Here is a 22,436-nt window from a genome sequence, read left to right as displayed (position 1 = left end):
AGTAAAGTGTGAAGTAACACTCAGAAATTGTGCTTTGGTCAGTATTGGGAAAAGTAAAAGATTTAATATTTTAAACGATGTGAGAGAGAAATGATTATGATACCACTATCTGTCTTTACCTTTTTCACATTTCCGAGAATAACTTAAAACCCAGCGAAAAGAATCAAACCTCAGGTTTGGCATGTGACGATCCATGACAATCCCGTCCAGTCGGATCCACTCCGCGGTCACGGAGCTGATGCAGTTCGATCCGATGTGCTGTGATCCAGTCTTGTGTGTTTTGCCGGCTCCAGTCCCTTGCTTTCACTGCAGGGAGGAGCGGGTGGATGGATTGCAGCACATCACAGCTTATTGATAGTACGGAGCGACGCGCCGATTGACAGCCGTTTTCAGTCAAAAAAAATACAAGCCCGTTTAGGGTCGCCGTGCCTTCGATTGAACCGTGTGGTGCATTCGAGGAGAAATTCCAGTCAGTGACTTGTGTGGTAGGTGCGTTTCTATTCCACAGCAGCCGGCTGAGGTTTCCACAGTGTGCTGTGTGTGGCCTGTGCTGTTTCGTAAAATGGCATTTGATTGCCAGTTATTTTTGCAAACTTAATGTCTATTGTTCGGTTGGTTCAAAGACAGATTGTATGTCGGAAAGTTTCCGCCTACGTTGTGTAAAGCCGCAGAGCAAGGTGAATGTAAAGGTTACCGTAGACTGCAACCAGGATGCTGGATACAGCGAAACCCAGAAAGGACCAGTGACAGCATTGCAGATACTGTAAAGACAGGTTACATGCGAAATACTTTGGAGGGTAAGAGACTAGCATTGTGATGAATGCAAGTAGTGTTCTATGTGTGCAGTCACGATGCATCATACTGAGGTATTTTTTAAGTGTGAACTTTTTTTTGTGAAGCACTGAAATGTAAGGCCATTGCAAATATTCTTTAAATAATGTCATTTAGTTTGAGTGACATCATCTGATAGTAAGTCTGTGAAAGATGGAAATAGTATTTGCATATTTAAATTTGTGGGAAATATGTAAACAATATATACTTGAAAGGTATCTTTTGGTATTGTACAGCTAGACTTTATGTTCCCATTAGCAAAATGGTAGAAGAGACAAATCTCAAATATCAGCAAGGTATATTCTGCAAAGACATTAAGTTAATTAATTATGAATAACCATTTTTCAGAACAGTCACAAATCTGGTTATTCTCTGCCTTAATCCAGTTTCCTCAAAATTCACTTATTTTAAATATTAGCTAACCCAGTGACTTTGACGTGGCATGTTATATGATGTCATTGTGTAAAAAAAGAATGCCCTAATAATAAGATTTTTTTTTTAAAGCTGAAGATGAGCTCAAAAATCCATTGGAAAGTTGCTTCGAAATAATTATTTATGTAAAAAAATGCAATTTAAGATGTTTTTCTCAATGAATATTTACAATGATAAATATTGAATACTGTTTTCAAGATTGTTGTATTAATAAATCTGTGGATTATACTTGAATTCAAAATGGAATAGATGATACTTTTATCACGTACTTTGAGTTGATCTCCTGTGGAATTTATCGCAAATAATCAAGGACTTGCAGTGCATTTTCTAATGTCCTTCACGTTCCCATGTTACCCAAATATGACAACAAAATAATGACAATTCACTAATTTCTATACTGCAGAAAATTTACTGAATTTATATTAAGGCCCCACCTCGCCCCCACCCGATATATATATTAATGACTTGACATATAGGGCGCAAATTGCAAAATTTGAAGATGCCATGAAATTCAAAAATGCTGTTTTCGGTGAAGAGGATCAAAAAAGTCATAGGATTGGTGAAATGGGCAGATGCAAGGCAGATAAAATTTAGTGCAGCAAAGCTTGAAGTGATATGTTTTAGGCGGATGAATGAGAATAAGCAACACAAACTAACTAGTACAATTTTATAGTAGGTGCAGGAACAGAGACACCTTGGGATGTATCAGCACAAATCATTGAAGTTGGTAGGGGAGATTGAGAAAGCTGTTAAAGAAACTTATGGGACCTTTGGTTTTATAAATAGAGGAATAGAGTTCAAAGGCACTGCTATCTCACAGCATCAGCAATCCGGATTCAATTCCGGCTTTGGATTACTGTGGAGTTCACATTATCCCTGTGTCTGCGTGGGTTTCCTCTGGATGGTCCGGATCTCCTCCCACAGTGCACAGATGTGCAGGTTAGATGGATTGGCCATGTTAAGAATTTCTCCTAAGTGTCCAAAGATATGCAGGTTAGGTGGGGTTACAGAGATGGAGTGGGTCGAGGTAGTGTGCTCTTCCTCGGGGTTGGTGCAGACTTGATGGGCTGAATGGCTCCCTTTGGCACTGTAGGAATTCTATTTTATGAAAGGAAGTTATACTAAACTTTAAAATTCTGATTAGGCTCCAACTGGAGCATTGTGGCCAATTCTGGGCACCACACATTAGGAAGTTGGCAAGAGTGTAAAACGAGATTTACCAGACTGGCACGAGGGATCAGGAATTTCAGTTACATGGAAGGACTAGAGAACCTTGGAGCAGAGAGGTTAACAGGACATTAGATAGAGGTGTTCAAAATTATAAAAGGTGTTGTAAATAAAGAGCTGTTTGCAGTGGCAGAAATATTTGGTAATTAAATATTTAAGGTAATTGGCAGAAAAAGAGGAAAAGAATGTGATCTGTTGTGAACTTAGATGCACTGCCTGATGATTCAGTGTCAATAACAAGCTTTGAAAGGGATTTGGATAAATCAAGGGGAAATATTTTTCGGGCTATAAGGCAGGAGCAGGGAGTTGTTATTAATTGGATAGCTATTCCAAGCAATGGAAATGGGCCTAATGAAACAAATGGCCTCTGCTGTGTCATTCTATAACTGAATTAGGTAAAAATATTGCACAATTTACTTTTCCCACTTATATAATTATAATAATTACCTATTATTTTATAAAACTTACAATAAATGCCTCTCACTTTTTCCATCCACCTCAAAACCTTAACTCCAAATTATTTACATTACAGTTTTTCTTTGCTTTACCTCTAGGTGCTGGTATTTTGTTTGTTTTTTTTCTTCCCTCCTCAATCCCCCTCAGTTATTTACATGCTCATAAAGGTTACCTTGCTTTTCCTCTTTTTATACTTCCCATGTTCTTACTAAAGCTGTTAGTGTAGCATTATTTATAGATTCACCAATGATCAAGTGACCATACACTATGGTGCAGGCCTGACCTCTCTGGCAAAACACCAAATTCCCTTCAGCAATACAGAAAAACATAAACTTCATTAGCTCTACATTTTTGCATAAACTGAATAAAATATTGGGAGGTGGGGATAGAGGGGAATAATAATTGAAGTCACGCTTTAGGTGTGAATAGGTGGATACCAGATGCAAGACTTTTCATTTGATCTATAGGTACTGTTTTTAAGCATAAGCAACACAATTTCAATTTTAGATTGAGCTAGTTTTATCAACATAATTAAAGATTGCAGTGCAGGTTAGTCTAGCTACTGTTTGGTATATATTACTTTTATGTTTTACAATTATCACTAATAATGTCTGAACAGTTTCTTGACATATTATTCTGAAATCAGAATTTTGCTGAAGGTTTTCCAATGCAATTGTCAAGCAGTAGGGATCCTGAGTTAAGAATTGCAAAGTTTGGTGTTCATGTTAGATACGTATAATTCAAATTAGATCAGCAGCAAAAATGTACAGGTGATGGGTTAGTTCAGTCAACAATGCAACATTTTCTAAATATGGCAATTAAGACTTTTAATAATTGGTTGCCATTTTAGAAAATATTGAACTCTCATTTCCTTGTAATTTTTGAAATATGTCTGGTGCTGACCATCTATCTGCTTTTAGAATAGTTTGCACCTAACCTTAAAGCTCAGTCATGTAGTCTCATGATAGGCATTTCATGGTACCTATAAAATCAACTTTGGCTGATTAAATTTATCCTATAATTTAATGTTTACTAATTTGATCAGATTAGTAAAGTTGCCATAGCCACAGATGACCATAGGCTGCTTACCTGTTTGAGGGGAAGAGCTGACTTGTGGCGATTTAACCTGAGGCTCACCACACCTCAGGCAAGGGACAAGGTTGAGAAGGCGGAGCCTTCATGGATAATCTCAGCTGGTATAGGAATTGAACCAGCACTGTTTGCCTCGCTCTGCACTCGAGAGCAGCAGTAGTTGAGTGAAACAGTTTTATGTTACTTTTCTAGGAATCAACATTTAGGTAAGAACATTTATGGACTATTGCTAAGCACAGTGATGTGAATAAAAGGTGTGTTGTAAAGCTTACAGCTAAAATGGCTTCATGTCCTTGCAAATCTTTATTGAGGCTAAATTTAAAAATCTCACATTGAAGTACAAATCAAAGTAACCCACTTAAGTACTACACATTTTATTCTCAGAGTGCTGGGATTGTTTCCATTTGTACCAGTGCATTCAAGTGCCTCGAGTGAAGGAGATTTTACGATCCTTGAAAGTGCTTCTATCTTATAATTGCAACATTCTAAAATTTTATTTCCAGGGAAAGAGAAGGCAGAGATCTTCCCAAACTTTTCTATGGGAATATATGGAAGCCATCCTTAGAAGGGAGTCAGGTCAATAGCTGGATTGACAGTTGTAGAGATATCCACAAACATAGAGTCATAGATGTTTACAGCATGGAAACAGGCCCTTCGGCCCAGCTTATCCATGCTGCCCAGTTTCTATCACAAAGCTAGTCCCACTTGCCCGCATTTGACCCATATCCCTCTATATCGACCCTGCCCATGTAACTGTCTAACTTTTTTAAATAAAAAAATTGTACCCAGCTCTACCACTGCCTCTGGCAGCCTGTTCCAGATGTTCACCACCCTCTGTGTGAAAATAATGACCCTCTGGTCTCTTTTGTATCTCTCCCCTCTCACCTTAAACTTATGCCTTTTAGTTCTAGACTCCTCTACCGTTGGAAAACGATGTCGACCATCTACCTTATCTATGCTCCTCATTATTTTATTGACCTCTATAAGTTCACCCCCAAGCCTTCTTTGTTCTAGGAAAAAAAGTCCCAGTCTATCCAGTCTCTCCTTGTAACTCAGACCATCAAGTCCTGGTAGCATCCTTGTAAATCTCTTCTGCACTCTATCTAGTTTAACAATATCCTTCCTATAATAGGGTGACCACAACTGAACATAATATTCAATGTGTGGTCTTACCAATATCTTGTACAACTTCAGCAAGACGTCCCAATTCCTGTATTCAATATTCTGACCAATGAAACCTAGCATGCTGAATGCCTTCTTCACCACCCTGTCCATCTTCAGGGAGCTATGAACCTGTACCTCTAGATCTCTTTGTTTGGTAACTCTCCCCAACTCCCTACCATTAACTGCATAGGTCCTGCCCTGATTTGATCTACCAAAATGCATCACCTCACATTTATCCAAATTATACTCCATCTGCCATTCACCGGCCCACTGGCCCAATTCATCAAGATCCTGTTGCAATCTTATATAGCCTTCTTCACTCTCCACTATGCCACCAATCTTGGTGTCATCTGCAAACTTACTAACCATGCCTCCTACATTCTCATCCAAATCATTAATATATATCACAAATAGCAGTGGACCCAGCACCGATCCGTGAAGCACACCGCTGGTCACAGGCTTGCAGTTTGAAAAACAACCGTCCACAACCACCCTTTGTCTTTGGTCGCCAAGCCAATTTTGTATCCAATTGGCTACCTCACCCTGGATTCCGTGAGATTTAACCTTTTGCAACAACATTCCATGTGGTACCTTGTCAAAGGCCTTGCTAAGGTCCATGTAGACAACGTTGACTGCACTCATCTACCTTCTTGGTTACCCCTTCAAAAAACTCAATCAAATTCATGAGACATGACTTTCTCCATACAAAGCCATGCTGACTTTCCTTAATTATCCCTTGCCTGACTAAATGCCTGTAGATTCTGTCTCTCAGAATACCTTCTAAGAATTTACCCACTACAGAAGTAAGGCTAACCGGTCTGTGGTTCCCGGGCTTATCCCTACAGCCCTTCTTAAACAAGGGCATAACATTTGTTACCCACCAATCTTCAGGTACCTCTTCTGTGCATGTATTAGAAAGATTTTATTATCTGAAGGGAAGTAGAAAAGGTCCAGTGTTGTGATCCCAGTTGATGTTATAATTGGACAGGAAAATCCTAGAATGGATCTTGGCTCAAAAGACCGTAACAATGACTTTTCTTTAGAAAAGGTGGAGGAACAGAGTCACAGGACCACTAATTAGTTTTTAACAACAAGAAAAAAACATTTATTAAACATGAAAAGTTTGATAATACAATACTTCTTTACATGCATTTATCTTCACAATTATGCATAGATTTTAAGGTCAACACAGGCTGCAATGTTTAGATTAGGCTATAATGGTATCAATAACACACAGTCCCTTTAAATACACAGGCTGGCTGTGGTCCGACACACTCCATTCTGACCCTGAGTTAAATTTCTGTGGATCTCTCCTATTTTATTTTAAACAATACTTTCCTTCAGCTACTTCAATCAACTATTCACTTGAGGTTTTACACCTCTTTCAGGATTCTTTTGTCTTAACTGTTACACAAACTCTTCAATTGCTTTAACTATCGATTGTCAGATTGATTGCCATTAAGATGGCACCAATGTTTGATTTACCTCTGAAGTCTGCTTCCCCATTTTAAATCTGGATGCTACAGCTGTCCTTCTTAAACTCAGAACACTATCTGCTTTTCCCTTGGATTCTCTTGAATAGTATCTTGTTGAAATTCTTGGTCTCTGTTCCCTTAACTTCAGCCTTCCTAAGACATTATTTCTGTCCCAATTTCCTAGTTGCCTGGACTTCTATCTGGGTCATTGGGAAGTCTGCCTTTTTGCAACCCCCTAGTCCTGTCCAGATTTTCTCCTGGCAGAGCTGAGAGATGTTCACTCTCCAACTTCCTTGGCGTGATTCTCCGCTCCCCACGCTGCGTAGGAGAATCGCGGGAGGGTCCCCCGACAAACATCACGTCCCCTCGCGTCCCCCGCGATTCCCCCCCCCCCCCCCCCCCCCCCCCCCCCCCCCCGGCTAGGAAGAATCGCCGGACTCCCTGCCACTGTGACAGCCATAGATACAATCAAATAATTTTTTTTAGTAAAATATTTTTATTCTACATTTTCTCCAGAATTTACACCCTACCCACAAGCAGTAAATGGTAACAAATACAAAGTCAATTTCCTTATCAACGGCAACGATCCCATCCTCCCACCATCCCAAGCAACGACCCATCTGACAATATAAACATCAAATAGAACAAAACCTCCCACGGTGGGACAAACAAAGGAGAAATAAACAAGAAAGGAATTAGGAATCGCCTATGATCACCATTAACCTATAGAGTCTCTCCCACCCCCCCCCCCCCCAACATTCAATGCCATCCAATCCCCGAAAGAGTACCCGAGATGATACCCATGCATTGCGAGCTCCCCCCCCCCCCCCTTCCCCGGCTCCTCCCCTCCACTTCCTCTTACAAAAATCCGCCCCCCAACCTCTGTTCCTTCCCCCCATCTTTCCACCCCGGCTAGACTCATCGGGCCCTATTCTGCCAGGCTCCGATGGCCGTAGCCCCTCCCCCCACCTCGCTCCCGTTCACTGGCCAGCTTAAACCGGCCAGCGTGGAGGCCCCTGCCTGGGTCTCTTTCCCCCTTGCCCGGCCTCAGGAAAACCAAGAAATTCCCTTTACCACACAAATCCCGCATACACACCCAAACCCCAAAGAACCATCATTGCAAGTTAAAGTCCCCTCTCTTCCCTTGTCCAAGTCTATACAACGTCGGCTCCTTTAGCACATACACCTGCCGCAGTGAAAAAATACAGTTACATGAGGCTACATTAGTACATGACCCCTTCTCAATTCAGCCACATTCCTTCTGCCTTCGCAAACTCCTCCGCTGCTTCCACCGTCCCGAAATAAAAGTCCTTGGATTTGTAGGTCACCCTCAACTTAGCTGGGTATACTATGCCGCACCGCACCTTACAGATGTACAGTGCCTTCTTCACCTGGCTGAAGGCAGCCCGTCTCCTCACCAGCTCCACCGTAAAGTCCTGATATATGCGTATACCAGCTCCAGCCCACTGCACCACCCGCTTCTGCTTTGCCCAGCATAGGACCTTCTCCTTCACACTGTACCTACGAAAACAGAGTCACTACCCTTGGCGGCTCACTCTCCTTTGGTACAGGCCTCGACGGCCGATGAGCCCGATCCAGTTCATATCGGGAGGGATCCTCCCCTCCCCCCAATAGCTTCGCCAACATCGTGGCAACATACTCAGTCGGCCTCGGCCTTCCACTCCTTCAGGAAGACCCACAATCCTCAGATTCTGTCGCCTGGATCTGCTTTCCAAGTCGTCCATTTTGGCTTGCAGACCCTCGTTGATCTCTATTACCTTCCGCATCTCCTTCCTCGTCGAGGTAAGTTGATCACTGTGCCGTAGCAATGTCTCTTCCACTTCCCTCAGTGCCTTGCCTTGCTCACGTACCTCCGCCAGTGCGTTCGATACCGCCGCCCTCACCGGGGCAATCGCCTCCTCCACCAGCAGTTTCAAAACCGCCCCCATCTCCTTCCTGATTGCCTCCATATGTTTTGTGAACTGCCTTTCGAATTCCATGGCCATCAACTTAGTTATTTCTTCACCCGTAAGCAATGTGGCGTCCCCTGGTGCTCCAGCCTCCATTTTACTTGCCGACCCCAGGGTGATCTTTCCACTTCCCGATGGATTTTCAGCTGCTTTTTTCTTGGCCGTTTTTTTACTGATCCTTGACATTTCCCTTTACTGTGCTTTCTCCCTGCCATAATATCCACTCATGTATATAATGAGATGCAGACAGGCAGTGATTGACACATAGGATGACCAGTAAGCATACAACACAGTACAGCCAAACACCAGACAGGATACTACCACTATAAAGCCAGAGGGCACTAGGTTTCCCGTTCTCTCGGGACCCAGCTACTGAGAAAGTCAGAGTCAATGAGATAGCAACTGCAAACACCATGCGGTAGCTAGTATGTCTGGTCAGGTTACTACAAGGTCACCAGTCAGATCAGTATAGTGTCGACCCACAGCTGAATATGTATAGGAGTTCTATAGTTGAATAAAACAGTGTTGGATCTTCTCCAGTGTTAGACGTCTGTTTCTAACTTCCCTGCATCGAGTGCAGTCCACATCGAACCAATGGTAACACATTATGGTACCAGAGTGTACCTGATCTTGACGGACCTACCTCGAGTGAATCAGCATTGACCAGCAAGCAGCCATCCAGTGAAATGGAAAACATCCAACCTCCTCCGCATCTCTGGCAACCACGGTGCCAACTGGAAAATCTTCAAGCAAAAGTTCCTCTTGTACATCGAGACCTCCGACCTCGAAGCAGCATCGGATGCCAGGAAGGTCGCGCTATTTCTCTCCACTGCGGGGGATCACGCCATTCATATCTACAACTTTCTTGCGTTCGCCGACGGCGAAGACAAAACAAAATTCAAAAGAGTCCTGCTGAAGTTCGACAGCCATTGCGACATTGAGGTGAATGAGAGCTTTAAACGGTACGTTTTCCAGCAGAGGCTTCAGGGTAAGGATGAACCTTTTCACTCCTTCTTCATCCATCTCTGAATCCTAGCGCAGTCATGTAACTATGACTCAACGGCTGATTCCATGATCTGAGATCAGATCGTTTTCGGGGTCCACTCCGACTCCCTGCGCCAGCAGCTCCTTAAAATCAAACAGTTGACACTCTCTGTCGCTATTGAGACGGCGTTGTCCATGAGCATGCCAAGTTACTCGCACATCAGAGCGGCAGAAACTGTAAAGCTGGCCTCCCACGAGGTGGAAAGGGTGCAGGCCATCGCACAGATGCAGGGTCTGAGCATCGAGAGTGGCCGTTTTGCGCGCTTTTCCCGGATCCCTGCACATATGCGTCACGACTGAATGGACGACGAGACCGACAACCCGACTGCGCAGGTGCGTACGTCGACTGACTACACTGCGCATGCGCAAGGAATGCGCTGACGTGAGTGTCATGACGTGTCCGAATTGTGGGTCCGCCCACTTGAAACGGCAATGAGGGGCAAAAGGACGCCGATGTCTCTAGTGTGGCAAGCTTGGCCACTACGCAGCCCTTTGCAGATCTGCTCCACCGCGCAGCAGCCAGCGATCCCTGCTGCGTCACAGAAGTGTCCGCTCAATACAGCAAGGCATGCCAGATTCCGATCCTGACACCCCACAAATCCTGATGCTGACTGCCTCAAGTCTCCATATCCGGTGGGCATCATAACCACACATGAGCTGGCCTCCACCACACCTGTGCAATGCCTCTCGATCCTCAGTGTGGATCCAGACGAGTGGTATGCTGTCCTCATAGTTAACAAGGCTCGCATCCGATTTAAACTGGACACCGGTGCGTCTGCGAACCTCATCTCATAATCCGACCTCGACACCATCCAGGCCCGACCAAGCATCTTCCACCGGCCTGCCAGCTCCTTGACTACAATGGCAATGCCATAGCTGCCAGTGGCTCGTGTCAACTAGGGGTATCCAACAAGGCGATCAAGGCAACATTACAGTTTGAAATCGTCAGGCCTGACAGGGCGTTCCTACTCTGTGCTTGCACCTGCAAGCTCCTGAACCTGGTTCAGCGAGTCCACACCATGTCATCGTCACCGGTGACGGCCTCGCCCGCTGGAAATTTGCAAGCTGACATAGGTGACATTATCATGCAGCACCAGAGCGTATTCGATGGAATGGGCACGCTCCCGTACCTGATATAAACTCCTGCTCAATCCGAACGCCATCCCTGTAATTCATGCACCACGGCGGGTGCGGCGCCCCTCAAGGATCGTCTGAAAAAGCAACTACAGGACCTCCAAGGCCAGGGCATCGTCTCAAATGTCACAGAGCCAACAGACTGGGTCAGCTCCATGGTCTGCGTAAAGAAGCCATCAGGGGAGCTCCGCATTTGCCTTGATCCTAAGGATCTAAACCGCAACATCATGCGGGAGCATTACCCGATCACGAAACGTGAAAAGTTGACCAGTGAGATGGCTCATGCCAAATTCTTCACTGAGCTGGACGCCTCCCGGGGCTTTTGGCAAATACAGCTGGACGCGTCCAGTCGCAAGCTGTGCACGTTCAACACACCGTTTGGTCGCTACTGTTACAACCCCATGCCTATCGGCATCATATCTGCCTCCGAAGTGTTTCACCGCATCATGGAGCAGATGATGGAGGGCATTGAGGGTGTGCGGGTACACATGGATGAAATGAAAAATGAAATGAAAATCGCTTATTGTCACGAGTAGGCTTCAATGAAGTTACTGTGAAAAGCCCCTAGTCGCCACATTCCGGCGCCTGTCCGGGGAGGCTGGTACGGGAATCGAACCGTGCTGCTGGCCTGCTTGGTCTGCTTTAAAAGCCAGCGATTTAGCCTGGTGAGCAAAACCAGCCCCTGGTCCAGGGGCTGGTCCACAACGCCCCAGGAACACATCGCTCGCCTCAAGCAGGTCTTCCAGCGAATTCATGAACATGGGGCGGGATTCTCCGACCCCCCCGCCGGGTCGGAGAATCGCCGGGGGCCGGCATGAATCCCGCCCCCGCCGTCTCCTGAGATCTCCAGCACCAGAGATTCGGCGGGGGCAGGAATCGTGGCGTGCCTATCGGCGGGCCCTGCCCCGGCGATTCTCCGACCCGCGATGGGCCGAAGTCCCGCCGCTGTCCTGCCGGTCCTGCCGGCGTGAATCAAACCACCTAACTTACCGGCGGGACCAGGCGGCGCGGGCGGGCTCCGGGGTCCTGGGGGGGTGGAGGTGCCCCCACCCCACCCCACAGTGGCCTAGCCTGGCCTACGATCGGGGCCCACCGATCGGCGGGCAGGCCTGTGCCGTGGGGGCATTCTTTTCCTTCCGCGTTCGCCACAGTCTTTGCTATGGTGGACGTGGAAGTGACCCCTTCCCCTGCGCATGCGCGGAGATGACGTCAGCTGCCGTTGACGCTCTGGCGCATGCGTGGACGTCCGCCGGCCGGTGCAGTCCCTTTGGCCCCGGCTGGCGTGGCGCCAATGGGCTTTCCCGCCGGCCGGCGGGGTGCCAGCCACTCCGGCGCAGGCCTAGACCCTGAAGGTTAGGGCTTGGCCCCTAAAGGTGCGGAGACTTCCGCATCTTTGGTGCGCCCCAATGCCGGAGTGGTTCACGCCACCCCATCCCGCCGGGACCCCCCGCCCCGCCGGGTAGGGGAGAATCCCGCCTCTAGTCTCAGGCTCAACAGGGCCAAGTGCTCATGTGGTCAATCGGATATTAAGTTTCTCGGTGACCACATCGCGCAGCAGGGTGTGCGGTCAGACGCCGACAAGGTCTTGGCGATCAACGCCATGAAGACCCCGGAGGACAAGAAGGCGGTCCTCCGCTTCCTCGGGATGGTCAACATTCTCGGGAAATTCATTCCCAATATGGCATCCCACACCACGGACCTCCACCATCTCGTCAAGAAGTCAACGGAATTCCAGTGGCTGCCCACACATGAAGCGGAATGGCGTGAGCTGAAGGCAAAGCTCACCACAGCCCCAGTTCTAACGTTCTTCGACCCAACCAAGGAAACCAAGATATCAACTGATGCAAGCCAGGACGGCATTGGGGCGGTGCTCCTCCAGCAAGATGACTCCTCGTCCTGGGCTACAGTGGCATATGCCTCCAGGGCCGTGACGCCCACTGAGCAACGGTATGCCCAGATCGAAAAGCAGTGTCTGGGTCTCCTGACAGGAATAGCCAAGTTTCATGACTACGTTTACGGCCTGCCGAAATTCATGGTGGAAACGGACCACAGGCCTCTAGTCCACATAATCCAGAAGGATTTAAATGACATGACACCTCGGTTACAGCGAATTCTTCTTCGACTCCGCCGCTATGACTTCGAACTTGTCAACACGCCAGGCAAAGAGCTGGCATCATTGCAGATGCCCTATCCCGGTCCATCACCACACCGTGTGAACAAGGTGACTTCATCTGCCATATAGAAGCGCAAGTGCAATTGTGTGCCACCAGCCTCCCAGCCTTTGACGATCGGGTGGTCCAAATTCGTGAGGATACGGCCAAGGATCCTCTACTGCAGCGTGTGATGCAGCACCTTACCCATGGCTGGCAGAAGGGACAATGTCCCCAATTCTTTAATGTGAAGGACGAGCTGATGGTTGTTGAGAGAATCCTTCTGAAACTTGACAGGATCGTCATTCCTCAGAGCATGAAGGTATGGTGCTGGGTCAACTCCATGAGGGTCACCTTGGAGTCGAGAAATGCCGACGCAGAGCTCGGGAGGCGGTTTATTGGCTGGCATTAACCAGGACATTGCCGACACAGTCCTCAACTGCCCCACCTGTCAGAAGTTTCAACTGGCTCAACCCATAGAAACACTGCAACAGTGAGATCGTTACGTCTCCGTGGTCCAAAGTATGTGTAGACCTTTTCCACGCCAAGGGGCGCGACTACGTACTCCTGGTCGACTACTTCGCCAGTTACCCAAAAGTGGTGAAACTGTCCGACCTCACGTCGAAGGCGGTCATCAAAGCCTGCAAAGAAACGTTCGCCAGGCACGGGATACCGCTCACTGTAATGAGCAACAACGGTCCATGCTTTTATAGCCAGGAATGGTCTGATTTTCCACAGTCCTACAACTTCTGTCACGTTACCTCCTGTCCCCACTACCCGCAATCAAACGGGAAGGCCGAGAAAGGGGTCCATATTGTCAAGCGGTTGCTGCGCAAAGCTGCAGACTCAGGCTCCGACTTCAACCTGGCAATGCTGGCATACAGGGCAACCCCACTGTCCACTGGGTTGTCTCCAGCACAGATGCTCACGATGCTCATGAATCGCACTCTGAGGACCACAGTTCCAGCCATCCATCTTCCAGACCTTGACCACCTCACGGTTTTACAAAAAATGCAGCAGTCCCGGGCCCAACAGAAGGCCACATATGATGCTCAAGCCACCAATCTACCAGAGCTGGCTCCAGCCGATCATGTTCACGTCCAGCTGCCTGAGGGCGGCTGGTCAGCCACAGCTGTTGTTGTCAAACAAGTTGCCCCAAGGTCTTTCCTTGTCCACATGGCTGATGGCTCCCTGCCACGGCGCAACAGACGGGCATTGCGAAGAGTTCCACGCCCACCACCTGACCGCAGTGCTCCGCCGGCCATCATACTTCCTTCGGATGTACCCTGCCACGAGGCCACCGATCTTCCAGCGATTCTGCCGGCCCACGCGACCACTGCGATGGCAGCGATCCCACCTCTCCACGTGCAGGCGGCTCCTGATCTACCTGTGCGGCAATCGACAAGAATTCGTCGCCCACCACAAAGACTGAATCTGTAGACTGAACTTTTGTAACTTTTGTGACTGAATTCATCGATTTAATCTTTGTAAATGTTGCTTCGTTTGCCATGTATCTGCACTATCGACACCTTCCCATGTATATAGGGGCTATTTAGTACAGGGCTAAATCGCTGGCTTTGAAAGCAGACCAAGCAGGCCAGTAGCACGGTTCGATTCCCGTAACAGCCTTCCCCGAACAGGCGCCGGAATGTGGCGACTAGGGGCTTTTCACAGTAACTTCATTGAAGCCTACTTGTGACAATAAGCTATTTTCATATACGTTTGTTCAATCACCGTTTGTATATAGTCAGGCATATACATAAATATGTATGTATACACACCTCAGTATTTATTTAACTACAAAAAAAGGGGAGATGTCATAATATCCACTCATGTATATAATGAGATGCAGACAGGCTGTGATTGACATAGGATGAGCAGTAAACATACAACACAGCACAGCCAATCACCAGACAGGACACTACCACTATAAAGCCAGAGGGCACTAGGTGTCCCGCTCCCTCGGGACTCAGCTACTGAGACAGTCAGAGTCCACGAGCTAGCAAGTGCAAACACCATGCGGTAGCTAGTAAGTCTGGTCAGGCTACTACAAGGTCACCAGTCAGATCAGTATAGTGTCGACCCACAGCTGAATATGTACAGGAGTTCTATAGTTGAATAAAACAGTGTTGGATCTTCTCCAGTGTTAGACGTCTGTTTCTAACTTCCCTGCATCAAGTGCACTCCACATCGAACCAACCTGCCTAACACATCACTCCTGACTTTTACTGCCTTTGCTGCCCCGACAGTGCTGTTCCCGAACGGGAGCCCTCCAACATGTGGCTGCCTCCCGCCTGCCGTCACCGGAAGTGCAGCTACAACCAAATAAATTAAACATGCTAAAAGCTTTACCTTATTCTAATATTTAACAGTTCAAATATAAATCTCTTAAAACCTGACAAAAGTAATGCATTCAGGCATAGATCATGTAAGGAGGCTTTTAAAATGTCTCTGGGTATGAAAGGCTCTATAAATACAAGTTGTTATGCTTTCATCATCAAACTTCATTGAAAGACTCATTTGTAGTTGCAATAAAAAATGTCCTAATTCTTTCCACACGCAATCTAATATATGAGTTGAAGAGTCCATGCTTGCCGTTCTGGAGTTTTATAGCCACCTGTATGTTCCATTCTTTGACTTCTTGATGCACATGCGTGGACATGGACAGACCTACCTGCGAGTGCTCTGCATTTTACATGACCTCAGAGATTTTGTGGCATTGTTATGTTTGCAAATGAAAATGAGTGATGTTTTCATCTTCTCTGCCCTGTTGCAGTGGATTGAATGCTACTGTGAGTAAAAATCTTTGGACAATCGGGAATTCCCATCCACAGAATGAAGGGAAAGAGTGTCAGCCTGAATGGTTGAAGGCAGGGGAGAGAGGGCTTATGCGATCTGAGACAAGAGGGGATCTCCATTTAAACTGGATATCAGAGAAGGAAGAGCAAAGATGTGAACCTGAGCAAGAGTGCAAGAATACTGCCTTGACTGGCTCATGATAAAGGCAAGATTGCACTGAATTAGCAAGGAGACTACCGTGTGAAATGAGGGAAGGAGGAGAAGGTAACAGTTATACTTTCAGCAGGAAACAATATGAGGCTCTTGTGTGAGCTTGAAGGAGGGGAATCATGAATTGAGGCAAAAAAGTGTCTCCCTGCCACTGTGACAGCCAAATAACAGCTCCAACTCTGCAAGAGTTGAAGTAAGATTTGATATTTTCTGACTTCTTCTGTTAAACAAGTGAAGGATCAATGGGCATGCTTGATCTCCAATGCAATTTCAGTCTGACTATATGCCAGAGAGCTAAATTCAGGACTGTTCTTCAATTGTCAGCCTTTTTTAAAGAACTATTGGACAGCTTTTGTCAATATTCTAGGTTGGTGTCTAAGGATCGATATGTGGAAAATTGAGTACAGTGTTACTTATTATTTTAGTAACGTGGGGAAGCTAGCGGTTGTGGATTTAGGATTTTATTGAACTATGTACACTACTCTGTTCATGGCAGTAACTCTTTCCCAGTCCAGTCCTTGTTGGGACAACCAACAACTGCAAGCCCTGCTTGACTGGCTTTTATGTGTAGTCTTTAATGAGCTCCAGTTGGGTGGCCTCTGCCCCATACCTGGGAACTTTGTACTCCACAAGCCATGGGGAGATTGACAATGGTTTCCCCGTGATCCTTGTGGGGATTCTGACAATTATATATAGTTGTTTCTTGTCTAATGTTAACATTTTCAGTCCAGGGTGACTTGGGACTATTTCTCTTAACCACGCACACACACCCTCAAATTATCTATGCATATGTCCGCAGTGAAACATTAAATCCATCAACTTTTTTACTAAGTCATGAAACAGGTTTTTGATGGTACTTGATACAACTACCACACATTACAAATTTTCTACAGTATTTAAAAGCTTCTATCCTTTTAACATTTACACTAATTCAAAAGGAGTTTTACAATGCCTCTCCGACTGTGACTATTTTCAAATGCACTTTATTCCAAACATGTGTAAAAAAACAGTAACATATACAAGAACACACTCCACAACCTCATAGTCCAGTTTGTGCAATTTTCTCCCTTTACCCCCTCCCCTTCCCCACCCCCAGCGACGAACAGTTCCTCAAACGTTGTCATGAACAACCCCCACCATGTCTCGAAGCCCTCCGCTGACCCGCTCAACTCAAATTTAATCTTTTCCAACTGGAGAAAGTCGTACAGGTCGCTCAGCCAGGCTGCCACCCCTGTCGGCATATCTGACCTCCAATTTAGCACGATCCTTCGCTAGGGCAATTAGAGAGGCGAAAGCCACAATATCGTCCCCTTTCCCTTCCAGCAGCTCCGGCATTTCTGATACCCCAAATATCGCCACTATTGGGTCCGGGCTGACCTCCACCCCTCACACTTTTACATAATGTCCCAAACACCACTTCCCAGCAACTCTCCAGCTTCTAGCAACCCCAGAACATGTGAGCATGATTCGCCGGCCCTCGCCCACACTTCTCGCACTCATCATCCACCCGTTGGAAGAACCCACTCATCCTCTTCCCGGTCATATGTACCCTGTGCATCACCTTGAACTGAATCAAGCTCATCCTCACGCAGAAGAAGGTTGAATTCACCCTACACATTGTTCACATATCAGTCCCCAGCCTATCCCCCCATCCCACCAACTCCTCTTATTTGTTCTTGATCCTCACCACTTGCACCCCCCCTTTACTCCCCCAACCTACTAATCCTACCAATCCTATCCTCTCCTGATCTAGCCGGGATCAGCAGTTGCTCCAATAGGGTGTACTGTAGCAACCTGGGAGAAGCCCTCCACTCCTTTTGTGCAAAGTCCCTCACCTGCATATATATAAATTCATTCCCCCTCGGCAACTCAAACTTCTCTCACAATTTATCCAGACCTGCAAAGTTCCCTTCCAAATACAAGTCCTTCACCCTCACCAGCCCCGCTTCCCTCCACTTCCCCTACATCCAATCCATCTTCCCGGCTTAAACCTGTGGTTCCCACACAGTGGAGCCAACAATCCAACTTAGTTTCTCCGTAGCTGATTCCACACCCTAACTGTCGACTGTACCGCCGGGCTCCCCATATACTTCACTGGAGTTAGTGGCAGCGGAGCCATCACCAAAGCCTTCAGACTGGATCGCCGACAGGACTCCTCCTCCACCTTGACCCTCTCCGCCCCTGCCCTCCCCCACAATCGCCTCACCTTCTCCACATTTGCTGCCCGATAATAGTGCAGCAGGTTCGGGAGTGCCAACCCCCCTTTCTGACTCTGCCTCTGCAGCAGGGCCCCCTTTACCTTCGGAAACTTCCCCGCCCATATAAACTCTGAAATCACTGTCTCCAATTAGTGGAAGAAGGCCTTGGGGAAAAAGATCCGGAGGGTCTGTAAAATGAACAGGAACCTTGGCAGTTCATTCATTTTTACCACCTGCACCCTCCCTGCTAGTGTCAGGTGTAATGTATCCCATCTCTTAAAATCCCCCCTAATCTCCTCCACCAATGTTGTCAAATTTCACCTGTGCACCGTAGCCATTCCCTCGTCACCTGAACCTTTCCCTCGCTACCTTACATGGCAACATCCCCAAGTTGGTCCCCCGCCGCATTCACCTGAAACACCTCGCTCTTCCCGACATTGAACTTATACCCAGAGAAGGCCCCAAATCTCTCCAATATTCCCATGATCCTACCCATGCACACCCAACGGGTCTGACACAAACAACAAAAGGTCTTCCGTGTACAGCAGCACCCAGTGTTCCCTGCTCCGCTTCACAATCCCCTTCCACTCCACAGACCCCATGAGGGCCATCGCCAAGGTCTCAATCACCAGCGCGAACAACATCAGTGAAAGTGGACATCCCTGCCTTGTTCCCCTATGCAGCCGAAAACTCCATGACCTCCTCCTATTTGTACACTTGGCACCAGGGCTACATTATAACAGATGCCACACTGGCCACAAACTTCAGGCCAAACCCAAACCTACCCAGGATCTCAAATAAATACCTCCGCTCCACCCCATCAAAAGCCTTCTCTGTATCCATAGAAAAAAATGACCTCTGGCACCTGCCCTACTGACGGAGTTATAACCACATTTAACAGCCTCCTGATGTTACTCGAGAGCTGCCTGCCCTTTATGAAACCCGCTTGATCCTCAGCAACCACCCCGGCACGCAACCTTCCATCCTCTCCACCACCAACTTAGTCAACATTTTCACATCTGTGTTTAACAACAAAATGGGCCTACACGACTCACACTTCAATGATCCTTCTCCTTCTTCAGGATTAGCGTGATCAACGCCTGTGTCAGTCTCTCTGGCAGCTTACTCTTCTCCAACGCCTCACTAAATACATCCCCAACAAATGCGGTGCCAACTCTGTCACGAACGCCTTATAAAACTCTGCCAGAAAGCTGTCTGACCCTGGAGCCTTCCCCGACTCCACCCCCCTAACGCTGTCAATCACCTCCCTCATCCCCAGCAGCTCTTCCAACGCCTGCCTCCTCCCTTCCTCCAGTCTTGGAAATTCCAACCTGTCCAGAAACCGTCCCATACCCCCTTCCTCTCCACCCGGCTTTACAGCCTATACAGCTTCTCATAATACCCCTGCCCAGCACCTCATTTATCCTCCCCAGCTGTGACATGACCTCCCCCTTCTCTGTTTGCACCTTTAAAATTTTCCTGCATGCAGCCTGCCTCCTCAGCTGGTGGGCCAACATACGACTCGCCTTCTCCCCATATTCATATTGCAACCCCCTCACCCTCTGTAGCTGCCCCACTGGCCTTCCTGTCGTCAGTCTCTCGAACTGCACCTGGAACCTTTTCCTCTCCACCAACAATTCTTTAGTGGGGGTCCACGGGTATCCCCTGTCCACCTCGACTATCTCGTCCAACAACCATCCATGCTCATCCCTCCTTCTGTGCTTGTGCGCCTTGAACAAGATAGTCTCCGCTCTGACCACCACCTTCAATACCTCCCAGAATGTGGCTGCCGACACCTTCCCGTTCGAGTTAGTTTTCACATAATCCCCAATCACTGTCCTCACCTTATCACAAAATCTCTTATCCGCTTAAAGACCCAAATCTAGCCTCCAACTCGATCTCTGCACCTGCCCCACACTAAAGTTCACTCCATTGCGGCGCATGACCAGATATCACAATCCTTGCATACTCCGCCCCCAATACCCCGAACAACACCACTCGACTCACCACAAAGAAATCGATTCTTGAGTACACTTTAAACACATGTGAGAAGAAGGAGTACGCCCTACCCCCAGGTTCTTAAACCTCCACGGATCAACCACTTCCATACGCTCCATAAACTCTCCCAAATCCTTTGCCATCCTCAACCTTCCCATTGACTTGCGGCTTGACCTGTCCACCCTCGTTTCCATCACACAATTAAAATCTCCACTCATAATCAACTGGTGTGTATCCAGGTCCGGGACCGCTCCCAGTAGACCCCTCACAAGCCCCCTATCATCCCAATTCGGCACATATACGTTGACTAGCACTATTGACGTCCCCTCCAGCACACCACTCACTCACATAGCTACCACCCTGGATCCCGCACTTCCTTGGCCCCCACAAACTCTGTGTCTCCCCCCCCCCCCCCACACACACACACACACACATACATTCTCACACACACACACACATACATACATTCTCACACACACACACACATACATTCACACACACACCGCCTTGCCACCCCTTGCGGCCTCTTTCCCCACCTCAGCTCTGTTCACCATTGGTACATGGCAGCTCCTGCTCGAAGGCCCCCTCTACACACCCCTCAGCTTCCTTCCCCTCCCCCACCACCACCAGTCCCTCCTTAGCCTGTGCAAACGGTCTGCCTACCCACCTGAATGCCCCTCAGCTGGTAACCCCATCCAACAAACCATACCATATACGCCCATTACCAGGAAAGAACAAACATCCAAAATGGCAAATCGCTCCCTCCAAAAAGAAAAATACCTCGGACAGCGGCACGTGGAGGGGTGATTACCCCTTCCAAACTTTTAACTCCCCAAAGAAAAAAAAACGCACCCTCTGGCAGCACACAATAGCCATACCCTCCAAACTTTGCAAATACAGCTCCTCTTTCTCATACCAACTATCAGTTCTCCCCCAAGTTTATGATCCCTTATAAAATCATTGGCCTCATCTGGTGTTTCAAAATAGTACTCCCTGTCTTCAAAACAGACCCATGGTTTTGCCGGGTACGACATCCCAAACTGAATCTTCTTTCGGTACAACACTGCCTTGGCCCTGCTGAATCCAGCATGCCTCTTTGCCACCTCCGCACCAATATCCTGACATATTCAGACACTACTTTCCTCCCATTCACAATCTTGCTTCTCCCTGGCCCATCGTAGAATCTTCTCCTTCTCAACAAATTTGTGAAACCACGCAATCACTGCCTGCGGCGACGGCTCCCTCACTCTCGGTCCCTGCCTTAAAGACCTGTGGCCCTGTCCACCTCTGGTCCTTATAAAGCAACCTCTCTTCCACTTACCCAGCCATTATTCTCGACGCATATTTTGTGGCGCTTGTTCCTGCCACGCCCTCTGGCAGATCCACAATTCATCACAGTAGCACAGTGGTTAGCCCTATTGCTTCACAGCTCCATGGTCCCGGGTTCGATTCCCAGCTTGGGCCACTGTCTGTGCAGAGTCTGCACATTTCCCCGTATCTGCGGGGTTTCCTCCGGGTGCTCCAGTTTCTTCCCACAAGTCCCGAAAGACGTGCTTGTTAGGTGAATTGGACATTCTGAATTCTCCCTCCACGTACCCGAACAGCGTGGCGTAGTGTGGCAACTAGGGGATTTTCACAGTAACTTCATTGCAGTGTTAATGTAGCCAACTTGTGGCACTAATAAAGATGATTATTAAAGATAATGAATGAATTTGCAGGTTTTGCCACCTGGGCCTGTTCTCCTGCTCCTCCACCTTCACCCTCAATGACTTGCATAGGTCCCCAAGACCCCCACCTCTATCTCTAAGGACATGATCCGATTGCTCTGGTCAGACACTACCTTCCCCACCTCTCGTATTGTTGCCCCTTGTGCCTCAAGGCACTTCTCTACATGGTCTATTGACCCTCGCAGAGGTCCTACTGCTCCCTCGATGGCCTTCGACCAGTCCCCATGCATCTCCTTCCTTTGCTGGCAAAATTTGTTTTTGATGATGGCCATCAACTGTTCCATTTGGGGATTTCCCACTGGCGACGACCCTCTCCCCTCTCCCCTCCGCCATTCTCACAACTTTTTGCTGCGCCACAGGTCCCCTCCAGTTCCTTAGCCAGGTCTTTAACTGTTATTTGACGGGTCTGGTAGCCAGTAGACATGTCAATCTTGGGGAGAATCTCTCCCTCTGCGCATTCTGAACCACTTTCCTGCCGGAGCTACTGCACTAACGTGTATAAAGTGCGCAATTCAAAGCCTTCGAGCTG

The 22,436-nt window shown here is 47.6% G+C and overlaps 1 protein-coding gene across 6 annotated transcripts in view; it reads left to right on the top strand.

The window, feature by feature from the left end:
• The first annotated feature begins 259 nt into the window (after positions 1-259).
• Positions 260-22,436, top strand: part of osbpl6 (oxysterol binding protein-like 6) — a 302,726-nt gene continuing 280,549 nt past the window's right edge. For 2 of the 6 annotated variants that reach the window (XM_038789305.1, XM_038789300.1), the window contains exon 1: positions 261-485. The gene's annotated coding sequence lies outside the window, so the exon portion shown is untranslated. Of the gene's footprint in view, positions 490-623; positions 798-22,436 lie in introns of all 6 variants that reach the window. The other 4 variants (XM_038789303.1, XM_038789301.1, XM_038789304.1 and 1 more) reach the window with 4 other exon arrangements.

This window comes from Scyliorhinus canicula, chromosome 2 (assembly GCF_902713615.1).
Source record: "Scyliorhinus canicula chromosome 2, sScyCan1.1, whole genome shotgun sequence".
Classification (NCBI taxonomy): domain Eukaryota; kingdom Metazoa; phylum Chordata; class Chondrichthyes; order Carcharhiniformes; family Scyliorhinidae; genus Scyliorhinus; species Scyliorhinus canicula.
The sequence above is the reverse complement of the archived record's forward strand: the minus strand, read 5'-3'. Positions and strand labels throughout refer to the sequence as shown.